Below are 10,727 nucleotides of genomic sequence, written 5' to 3' on the forward strand. Positions count from 1 at the left end.
CAACGATAACAAAGATTTAGTGCAGTAGTTACAGTGATGTACATTTGTAGAATTTATACAACTATTAAAGAAAGTTATATTTACCGCATCTATCTCTTTCACGGAAGCGATCACATACGTATTTAGCTACAATTTTTTGCATTTTCTCTCCTTGCTTCATACTTATCAACGTTGCAAAGGCAGAGCTTGGAGTCATAGAGTCAAGAAAAAGATTAGTTTACTTTTTTAGCGTATTGAACAGCTCTCTCCTAGGATCCCTATAGGCTATGCAATTCATCAAGAAATGCTCCTCGTCTTCTACTCCAGTTTTAGATGGTGGTTGATAGGGTTAACGTATCGTCCAGTTTCAATTGCTAGTTTGTGGTTGCTTAATCTTAGCTTTGTGATTGCTACTCTATGATTGATGTTTCTTACATTTGTGAGGTAATTTTCGTAGTCATGGGTAAGTTTAAATTTCCTAAAAGTTCTTAGTTTGTTTTTTCGATGCGGGTCCTTTCGTTCATCATTGTGTATTTCGGAAATCTATGTTTGCTGTTCTATGTCTAAGAGTCTCTGTCGTATATAGCTCATGATTGCAGGAGTGTTCGTTTTCGCTGACCATATGTCGCCAAGACCTGCCAGATGTAATAGCCGTTTTAATTTGCTTGACCAAAGTTCCTTTTTATCTTGACCAATTTGGTCTGCAAATGCTGTTCCAGAGAGTTTATTTTGGTGCTCCGGCTCACAAAATTTCAGCCAATATTTAATGGCTCTGCACTTTGTCTTCGTTCGCATTGGGAAACGGCTTACCTCCGATCTGCACGCATTTGAGCTGCAGAATTTGTTAACTCACAATAGCCACCTAATAAACTTTGTTTGAACAAACTCAGTTGGATCATTTTCTAGCTTTCCGTCGTGATCGACCCCCCAGACCTCGCTTCCGTACGTGAGTATTGGGGAAAAAACCGTGTCAAAAATTTTCATTGTGAGTTTTACATCGTCTCTGAAATGGTCGCCAAATGGAAGTGAGCTGGTTCCATTACTGGTAAGGGCGGGTTTATGGTTATCACATTAACTCTAATTTATCCTGTTGTATAAATTAGCTATAATAGTTATTAGTATTATTATGTATAATAATCGTTAGTGAAATAGTTTGTCTTTAATTTAGTGCTTTCGCCAGGTCTTTCTGCTCTACGTCTTTACGTCTTTTCGCCAATGCAATCTCCTCGTTGTACCAGAGAACTTGCGGCCTGGTCGTAACTCTCTTAGTCTTAATAGGTGCATAATTGTTAATCGGACGGGACAGTATTGTTCCGTAGTTTTCAACCAGCTTTTCCAGGTTATCAGGGCTACGCCTTTCACTGTAATCGTTAGTAAACAGGTCAGAAGAGGCTAGATTGTTGCGAAGATCAGGCATGTTAGCAAATTTAAGCTTTCTATACGTGACCATTTTGACTTAGGAGACAGGCCTTTTAATCCTGAGATCACAGACAATGGAGGCATGATCAGAAAAGTACCGGTCCACCCTGGGTAATTTTTGAGTGATAGTGCCTGTCTTACAAGTAATGACGAGGTCAAGCGTATGACCATGAATGTACGTGGTCATATTAACATGCTGGTGAAGACCAAATGAGTCTATCTTATCCAGGAACTGCAAGGCGTAGGGATCGTTCCGGACATGTACATGGATATTAAAGTGACCAATGATCAGCAGGTGTTCCTTTGAAAGAATGATAGAGTCTAATAAAAGTACTTAGTATTCACCAAATCAGTGGATAGCAATTTTTCCGCGTTCTGATTGGCCCTCGTAACTCGGAATATCCTTGGATATTCACTGTTTTGGGACGGGATTCAAAATGGCTTCTCGTTTCTCGACAGTTTCGAAAGATGAAATTTTAGCGGTAACTGAAGCAGCTGCGCCAAAAATACCAAGAAAGAGACAAAATTTGGCTTGTCGCTGTTTACTGCTCGGTAGAAAAAAATTTCTCGCTGAATTTGCAACAAAATCGTAAGAAAAAATAATCCCCGCAACACTGCCGGTTGAAACGTAAGTAACTCTAATAAAATGACGTCCTTTATTAACAAAAAGTTCCTTTTTGGTTTTTATCCAACTGATTTGGAAAATACTAAAACAACTATCCCCCTCAGAGTCGGTTCATAGCGCTAGATATATAGCTCGACGCTTCGCGTCTCGGTATAGAACGAGCACTATTCACTATTCACATCACCAGCCTTTTCTCACGTCTGGCCATTATGTAGCCTCTCGTGTACACCTTTCTTTGGCTTGTCACACAATCATGGGGAAGGAATGCGTGACGTCTGCGTGGCAGGCCGCTGACTATATTAAGATGCAAAGGAACAGTGTCTGGCTATGTGACCACCCCGGGTGCCAAACTCCAGGTAACACTTTGGAGCCAGGCTCTGTTGTTTTGGCACTTATCGCGTCAGTGTTCAAGTAAAACTAAATCAGTGTGAAAGTGATTTCAGGGGGTACGATAAAGGCGAAAAGCGATGGCTTTGAAAACCAAGACAATGGTGGCTGAATCGCGTTTTGCTAGCTAAAGTTGTTTTGTCTCGATATTTTTGACCAACTAGTCGGATTTTGCTAAAACAATTATTCCTCTCGCCCTCATGGCCTCCGAAACATCAACAAATCTGGCTACCATTTAGAAGACTGCTGGCCTTCAATGTTACAATCACCGCGCGGTGATTGTAGCGGGATGAAGCGAAGCTCCTAGGCAATCATAGCGCTCTATTTTCGATAATCATCAATGTAATTATAGCTCCAGTTAATAAATTTATAATCTAAATCAAACCATAAACTTGTTAATTATCAACAAAGCTCAACAAATCAAACTGGATAGATCCATATGACTTTAAAGGGTGGGGCTGGGTGATTTTAGGGAACCAATTTTCAAACAGTCCGAGAGTGAAACAAATCTTGCATCGAGTTAATAGTCTTATATGTACACCGAAAAAATGGCAATCACCTTTGATCAAAGTAGATTAGGCTAGGAAACAAATTCGTCCCAAGCAAAATAACCTATTTTCCCCACCTATAAAACCACCTTTTTTATAAGGGTAATTGGACAGTCCCCGCGAAATATAATTTTATGCTATAAACGCCGTTAAGAGACTGTGCTCCTCGGTGGCAACCAATTTACAATCAAGTCATAACTTTTCTGTTGTATCTCAAAAATCAGGCCGGATGTTTTTGTGTGTGGCTCGCTACGAGTTTAACCAGCCTTCATCACCTCTGAGCTGAGGTAAACACTCTATCAGGCGTTGTTTGTTTATCGTTCAGAACTCGGACAGAGATTATATCACTTTTTGCATTTCTTTACCAATAATGCTGCAGTTTTTCACAGAATAACCCTGTGAGACAAATTTCCACTCACTCAATATCCAGGACGATCGAAGCACGAAGTTCCTTTGCACAACAAATTATAAAAATGACAACAACATAAACCGCTTTTATATAAAGAATTCACTGTTAGGCGGGACTGTTCAGTCAGGCCAATCAGCCATTATGTAGTAAGAAGGATAATAATGGGCTTCAAGCAAAAACTTTTGGAAAAAAATATTACTTTACATGTAATTCAATTTGCAAAATAACCCGTCCGACTGATTTCTGAATTTTGCCAAGCGCCAAACTTGCAATGCGAGTTGTGTCGCCTGTCGGGAATGAACAGTACCCGTTAATAGAGTTCAAAATAAAACAAGTAGTTATTTAAAAAATCGAACACACCTTTTAGGAAGCCGTTCTCGGAATCATTTTCGTTTGCATTCTACTTCTAAAACACCATAACCTTTTAAACTGTTTGATATGTGCGGCATTTTGAGTACTCCTGCATGCGATTCACGTACGACTGAAAACAACTGACAAAGCAATAAGAAAAAGAATTTGACAAACAATCAACACAAAAAGTATAATTCAATGAAACATTTGAAGTACATTCCACCCCAAATCAGATTTTGACTAGAATAAAAATAGGAAAGTTACAATAAAAGATGCCGCAGTTTTTTTCGATTTTAGCTTAATCCGAATCTTTTTTACAGATTTTCAAAATGCAGAATTTCTATCTTAGGCCGTGACATTCTTGGCCTGGGGTGAGTGACGTATTTTGAGGCATTGTTCTCTTTGATATGCCCAGCATGCATGACAGAGTTTGACGTACATTCGCTCTAAATAGGGAGTTTAACGCGACGACGGCGAAAAAGTCACTTAAATAGTGGCTTTTAGCGCGTTATTTAAAATTCCAGGGCGATTTAGTATCCCGACTCCCTCACTTTTAATTTTCAATTTACAGTATATATGGTCCTTGGTCCGGCCGGTTTTACTTTGTGATGTAATTTCTGGGAGAAAAACAAAGGTTCAATCCAAACGAAACTTTCCAAGTGCTCATTGATCTGTTTGCCTTCTTAAGCTCGACTTCACGCTTTCCTTATGCTAGCGAAGTTGGGAAAATCAAATTAACGCATACGTAGGTGAATTTTGTTCTGTTATTTTTGTCTTTTTGTGGCCGCGCCTTAAATGATTAGTTGGATATATATTTTGAATTCAGGCATATGCGATTAAGTGCTTTAAGAGAGCCCATTTTTGGTGTACATGGCATGCAAGAAATGTTCTTTCGACTTGCAAAACAAATTTGGTCGAGAAGTTGAATTTCAAAACCAAATGTTTATAATAGATGATATTTTCAAGTAAAGTTGGCGCATTAGGTCGTTGTTTCGGCCACCGGACGATACCATAAACCATCCAATAGAAACTGAAAAATGAGAGCCTCAGAAAGTTCAGTTTTCTTTTCCTTTAGTTATTAGTAAATTAAGATTCACGACTTGAAGCGGATCTTTCAACTTTCAGTCATTTGATTCATTTTTTTTTTTTTTTTCTTTACGGTCGTTTCGCCAACGAGTCGTTAAAGCACTTTCAAGGATTGGAGTAAATCAGGATAAAAACCGCTTGCAAGCTTTCAGTAATTTAAATACATTCCTCGAGACTTTCTCGGTAACACTGCACTTAATTTATTAAGTAATGATATAAAAGGCCAAAAAAAGGAAGTTTATATCCGTCCGTCAATAAACTCAAGCAATACGTTTTAACAAGCAAACTGACATGACTCTACAAATGCATGACGTACATTTATTGTTTACGCTTTTCGGTCGGATTTCTTTGCCGTCGCTGCACGAATAAGACATGAAGTTTCCTATTTTAATTTTTTCTTGAGGACGTCTTGTCAGCGGATACCCTGTTTTGACAGCTGTCACTTGATTATAAAATGAATGTGCAGTAGATCATTGCACACTAGCCTCCATTAGCTTACTACTAATGGATAGAATCAAATTTTCTTAGCCATGGGGCTAATCTAAAACATACTCCTCCACTGACGGGCTGACTCCTGACCCCCCTCTCCCCCTCCCAGGGTCTCTACGGTCAGCGTTCGATCGTACGCTGATGTCATAACCAAATTTTCTCGGATGGATAGATTACCAAATTATCTTAAATATGGTGCTCCGCCCGCGCGCGCTTGCGCGCGCACGAGGAGCTCCCCTATCAATGATCGGTTAAAAAATCCTTCAGTGTTCTAATGTAGCTTAGACCGTTGTTTTTACCTTGGCAATATTTTAAAAAAAAGTTAATGAGGGAGTTTTTGAAATATACTTTTCTAAAAATTTTGCATCCTTAAAAATGTCTTTTTCACTTTTTTAAATCATCAAAAATGATGATTTACAGAGCCGGTACTATCCAAATTTATATATTTAGATTAAGGTGCGGCTCAGATGTTTGAATCGCCCTAGCTTTGCGATCACACATTTTGTTATTCATACCGACAACATATATTTGCTCATGTAAGCGTGAAGAGGTGTCATTTAAAGTCGATTTATTCTGTTTCAGAAACGCCAAACAAAATAATTCACCATCCATTTGCCAGTTTCCTTAATTTTAGATTATTGTTCAAGTGACGTGTCACTTCAGCATAATTAAACGTTAATAAGGCACAATATTTACGTTTGCATGTTTGGGGAAAAATTCATATTGCTCTAAGTATCCTAACAAGAGATATTGCCAATCAATTATATTCCCCGAGCACGCCTTTGACCCAGGCCTAAAAAGCTCCTTAAACCAATTGAGTAAATGGCATCATGGTTCATGTAAAACACTCTATCAACAAAACTAAATGGAACTGCAGCATTGCCTGTCCCGACGTCATCAGTCGATCTATTAACTAAATAATACAGTTCCCTATTGTCTTCTTTTTGTTGCGCTCGACGTTAGGAGAACGCAACTCCTAATCTTGGACATTCTGTGGTTCTTGGCTATTCTGCGGTATAAAGGGGTGACATTTAACAAGTTTGCCTTTCTCGTCATTCTTCATGTCTATTCGGTGGCAACTTGAATTACATCATGGCGTACTATTGTCACTTGCTAAGCAACAAAAAATAGGTGCACCTGCAGCAGCTTAATATCTTTCTTTCAACAAAATAACAACTATGACACCGATGATATTGCACTGGCTTTTTGATGAATGGATAATCGAATCGGTGCGAGAAACAATAAAAAACAGGGTTCTAGACTAATTGAAATGTTTGTTTACGTTTTACAAGTCAACCGACTTTGTAAACAATCTACTTCATGCAAGAATGGAGCAACTTTTTTTCCAATTCTGATGTTTGCGTGAGACACTTCAATTCGTATTTGGTTTTCAATATCTCTTGATGATATCAGGGCACGGAACTCCTTTGCCCACCGAGTGTTTTTCCGTTCGTTTTAACTTTTGTTATATCCCCGAATATAATAATTAACTTTGAGGCATTTCCTTGCACATCCGATCAAAAGATAATTTAACTTCCAACGCACTCCATTGTATATTACTACTTCTCAAACTCATTAATAATTCATAAAGAGAACACAGTGGAAATTAATCTTTAATGAGTGTTTGCAAATCAGATGAAAAACTGCTCATTTTCTATTCTTATTTTCTCCTTCTAAAATCATTTTGTTTAAGAAGTAAAATAAAGCACTCGACACAGTATTTCATCACCAGATGAAACACCTCGAAGTTCGTCGAAAATACGCAGCTGCCCGTCGTATTTTCGACTCTCTTCTCTGTGCTTCATCTGGTGATGAAACACTGCGTCTCATGCTTGATATACTAGATCTTTGCTGATAAAAACCATGAAACAAATTTTAAATAACAGTTATCGTGAAAATACATACAGAATCGACCTTTATTTTTGTTTTAAGAATATCAATTAAGCCATTTTGCATGAAAATGAATATTCAATAGTACGTATAGCCATTTTAAAGTTTAACAAGGTCACTAAAAATTGCCTTAAGCAAATATCGACAACAGTAGTTGACGGGATGCCAGGGCATTTCAAATACATTTATTGGCCCTTGCACAACCCCAAGGCCGTCCGAGTGGGGAAGAAATTGTATAGTACTGGAAACTAGGATCGATTGTGTTCCTTAATAGAAAGCAAACACGAAAAAAAGTACACGGACAACATGACAGCGTAATTACTCTAGAAAGGGATAGCTTGGAGCTTTAAACACAGTGCTTGAAATTTGGACCAAAAATATTGACAGAAATTGAGTTGCCATACTGAACACTTCACTCTGATAGAGCCGATGGTGAGATAGAAGAGACCTTTCACCTTTTTCATCTGATCATAATATTATCTTTTAGTTCATAGTTAGGATTCGTTACTTCACTCTAATTGTACCTTTGCACATTCAGGTTTTTAATACACTTGGCCATGGGTAAGTGTAGTGTATGCAATATCACACTAGAAAGTAAAGATGTTAAACAACCTCTTTATCCCGTTGTGTCTCTATCGGGTCCTTTTTGCAGTTTCCCTGCTTGTCGAGAGCAGTCAGGGTACATAAAAACAAATTCTTCATCTTTTTATTTGCACGCTATAATATGATTTTGTGATAATGGTAATTTTGTGGCGTCCGAAGTCGGAAGGAGGAGAAGAATTTGTAAGATGGAACTAGCTCGCGAAGAAGAAATTAGCATGCGTCTCAAAACAACTGTGTTGTTAATTCATCAATGTCTTAACGTGTGCTTTTAAAAGTGGTTTAAAAAGTATGTTAATATCTTGGTTCAAGTCTATTTGTAGATATTCTGATCTTTTCTATAACATGCAGCCAGCCTTTCAACAAAGCGGTTGCAGTTTTTCCAGGGAGCGTTCAGGTTAGCTTGTCCCCAGTCCCCAATTAAGCTTCCTAAACCTTAAAATTGATAACCTATTAATACGTTTTAATAAATGGTGACGTGTGCTTTACATCACGTTGAATCAAATACGATTGTCTTTAGACAAATGTCTCATCAGGAAATACCAAGCTCGAGTGCTCTCAAATAAAACGACGACAGAAAGACTACAGAAAACAAATACAAATAATGATCTATTAGCCCTCTGAGTAAGAGATGAGACAACTGAGTATGAAATATTTGTTTAAGTTATAAAAGAAACTGTAAGGCACTTCATTCTAAATCAATTTTTTGAGATACGCCACAGATATCTCGCACCTCCCTATTATTTTCAATATTTCGTTTCTCGTCTTTTGCATGTATTCAAGTATTTCTTACAATAATTCCTACGGCCTATATATCCTTTAGGTTAAAAAATAAACTCAATTTCAGTACCGTTGCTTGTCAGGCACTTGACCTATCACCCTCCTATTCATCAAGAGCGTATATAATAACATCTGAGAAAGGCTTCTTCATTAAAAGCAATGATGCCGAACAAATTCACCGTGTCCAGTTACGTCTGTGCTGCGTCTTTTTCGCTCTTTGGCCTCTCGTCCAAGGCAGTAAAGGTACATAAACTTGAAAATTCTCATTTATTTTGTTACTCATTATAATCGCTGTTTCTTGCTAAAGGTGACTTCTTAGCGTTTGAAAATAGCAAGAGCAGATGAAGTTTTAGGGTGTGGCACGTTCGCAAAGAAGAAATTGAATTGCGTCGAAAATCAGTTGTGGGTTCAGTTAATGGGTTAACATTGAAATAATTATAAATAACTAGTTATAAAAAAGTCGTATTGTTTGTGTTCTTATAATTGACATTGCAATTTTTTTTAATTTCTATTTCTTTTAAATAGCAGGCATCTTTAAAGCTGGTAAAGCCGACGTGACTACAGTTTCTCCTGGGCTATTCGCTTGCCAACAGGTCTCGTTTGCGACACCTTTCCATGGCGGACACGAAGTTACCGTTCTTACTTCACTGGGTCGTTCTATCAAAAGCCCTACTCGTGGTAACGGGAGCGCCATCTGGGTGGAGTCAGTAGATCAAAGTGGTTTCAAGGCTTGTATTCTAGAATACAGTGATGGGTCCAATAACACAGCAGAGGTGAACTGGATAGCAACACAATCTGCTCCAGCTGGAGGTAAAAGGGGATCTACATCTTTTGGCGATTGGACAACAGGAACACAGTGCAAAATAATTAGTTTTCAGCAGGTAAGTGTTTTGATTTGCAATATTTCCATTTTATAAGGGATCATGGCATCAATATATGAACGGTATAGATACCTTGAGACGGTTGTAAACATTTCATTGGTTCTTCGGTTCATTCTAAAGGTTTCTTTCTTTCAATTTTCTTTTTTTTTATCGTATGAGTTTCTTCTTTCATGGCAAGCCTTACTTTTCTCTTGAGATGAAAGAAGAAGTACAAATTGACAATAACTTATCAAATATGTAATCTAAAACCTTTAAAGTTTTATGAAAAGTTTTTTGGGTTGTTTTCAGCCTTTCCTGTCACCCCCAGTCATACTTGCAACCCCTAGTCACCAGACTCCAGAGAGACCTCAGGATGCAATGGCCGTGTGGATGGAGGACTCGCGCAAGGACAGTTTCAAGATTTGTGTCAAGGAATCTAAAATTTTCGATGGAGTTCACAAAAGTATTGAAGTTGTAAGTAAAGTAGTAGTTACGACACGGCAGCCGCCTCAAATTAAAGGGTTAAAATAATTCATCCCACCTGAAAATGATAATTTCAATTGATTTATTTCTATGGACGCCTAACTGAAATTAACCTTGTCATACAAAAAGAAAAGACAGAAAGCAGGAATAAAGCCAAGAAGGAATTATTTAGCGATCTCTATGCAAATTAAGATTTGATATTTTGTTAAGATAAGGAACTAAACCCTTTTTGCAGTACAATATAATTACATTTCAATTTGACATCAAATTTAAGGTCAAGTTGGCCACACCAAAGACATTTTAAGCTTTATCCTCTCGCCAGTGCCTGATCTTTCAAAATTAATTAATGTTTTACTTCTCGGCAGTATCGACCCACTTAACTTATTTCTGGAGAGAGGTTGAGATGGAAGGGATAACGGGACATTTATATTCCACTTTATTGTTTGCCAGGTCCGCTGAAAGGCAATACTCCTGATGCTTGTATTGTTGGCGCGTTGCAAATTCATTTTCTTATCAGCTACCAATTCACCTCAACATCCACAAAAACAGCAGGGAAATTTGACGTTGCGTATCTTATAAGCTCTGAGCGCCAGCATAGACTTTAAAATACGTTTCCTGATAACGAGAGGAAGGATTTATTGCAAAAGAGTAAGATTTTCCGTATTGGGAAGAAAGACTTGGTTAATGAGAAATGCGCTATAGTGCCTTCAATTGACCTTAATCTGCCAGCAAAATGGTCTCAAATGGAATATTATCTTCCCACTGCAGGTTATAATGAGAAACAAAGATTTTATACTTTGCGCTACCATGAGACCTACAAA

The 10,727-nt window shown here is 37.9% G+C and overlaps 1 pseudogene; it reads right to left on the bottom strand.

Annotated features, from left to right (window-relative positions):
- Positions 1-217: 217 nt before the first annotated feature.
- LOC140923944 (uncharacterized) lies at positions 218-963 on the bottom strand (annotated as a pseudogene).
- Between the last annotated feature and the right edge of the window lie 9,764 nt (positions 964-10,727).

Source organism: Porites lutea, chromosome 14 (assembly GCF_958299795.1).
Source record: "Porites lutea chromosome 14, jaPorLute2.1, whole genome shotgun sequence".
NCBI classification, from domain to species: Eukaryota; Metazoa; Cnidaria; class Anthozoa; order Scleractinia; family Poritidae; genus Porites; species Porites lutea.